We start from the raw sequence: 1,269 nt of genomic DNA, 5'->3' as shown, positions 1-1,269 counted from the left end.
TTTTTAGGATCATAGGCCTCTTCTTCAGAAGATGCCTCCTTAGTACTGTTGGATGCATTTTGCCATCCATTCAGACTTTGAGAAATCATGTTGACTTGCTGAGTCAACATTTTGTTCTGAGCCAATATGGCATTCAGTGCATCAATTTCAAGAACTCCCTTCCTCTGAGGCATCCCATTATTCACGGAATTCCTCTCAGAAGTGTACATGAATTGGTTATTTGCAACCATTTCAATAAGTTCCTGAGCTTCTGTAAGCATTTTCTTTAGGTGAATAGATCCACCTGCAGAATGGTCCAGTGACATCTTAGAGAACTTAGACAGACCATAATAGAATATATCTATCATAGTCCATTGTGAAAACATGTCAGAAGGACACTTTTTGGTCATCTGCTTGTATCTTTCCCAAGCTTCATAGAGGGATTCACCATCTTTTTGCTTGAAGGTATGAACATCCACTCTAAGCTTGCTCAGCTTTTGAGGAGGAAAGAACTTAACCAGGCCGTGACTAGCTTATCCCAAGAGTCCAGGCTATCCTTAGGTTGTGAATCCAACCATGTTCTAGATCTGTCTCTTACAGCAAAAGGGAAAAGCATGAGCCTGTAGACCTCAGGATCTACTCCATTAGTCTTAACAGTCTCACAGATTTACAAGAACTCAGTTAAAACCTGGTAGGGATCTTCTGATGAAAGTCCATAAAACTTGCAGTTCTGTTACATTAGAGCAATTAATTGAGGCTTCAGCTCAAAATTATTTGCTCCAATGGCAGGGATGAGATGCTTCTTTCATCAAATTTGGAAGTAGGTGTAGTATAATCACCAAGCATCCTTCTTGCATTATTGTTGTTAGGTTCAGCTGCCATATCCTTTTCTTGTTCAAAAATCTCAGTAAGGTTGTCTCTGGATTGTTGTATTTTAGCTTCTTTAGTTTCCTCTTCAGAGTCCTTTCAGGTTCAGGGTCAGCTTCAACAAGAATGCCTTTTTCTTTGTTCCTGCTCATATGAGAAAGAAGAGAATAGAAAAGGAAGAGGGATCCTTTATGTCACAGTATAGAGATTCCTTTATGTTAGTAGAGGAAGAAGGGAATAGAGGAAGGAAAAAGTAAGAATCCAAACACAAGGGTGAAGATAGGTTCAGATTCTTGAGATGAAGAGAAGTGTTAGTGAATAAATAAATAAATAGAAAAAAGAGAGAGAGAGAGATTTTTGAAAATTAATTTTGAAAAAGGGTTAGTGATTTTCGAAAATTAAGAGAAGAAATAGAATTAAAAT

The 1,269-nt window shown here is 37.7% G+C and overlaps 1 non-coding gene across 1 annotated transcript; it reads left to right on the top strand.

The window, feature by feature from the left end:
* Positions 1–363: 363 nt before the first annotated feature.
* On the top strand, positions 364–467 carry LOC112804938 (small nucleolar RNA R71). The gene has a single exon (XR_003203554.1). It is a non-coding gene; the product is annotated as a small nucleolar RNA R71 (small nucleolar RNA).
* Positions 468–1,269: the final 802 nt, after the last annotated feature.

The sequence above is a fragment of the Arachis hypogaea genome, chromosome 5 (assembly GCF_003086295.3).
Source record: "Arachis hypogaea cultivar Tifrunner chromosome 5, arahy.Tifrunner.gnm2.J5K5, whole genome shotgun sequence".
Taxonomy (NCBI): Eukaryota; Viridiplantae; Streptophyta; class Magnoliopsida; order Fabales; family Fabaceae; genus Arachis; species Arachis hypogaea.
Note: the sequence above shows the minus strand (reverse complement) of the source record. Positions and strands in the feature narration are given on the sequence as shown.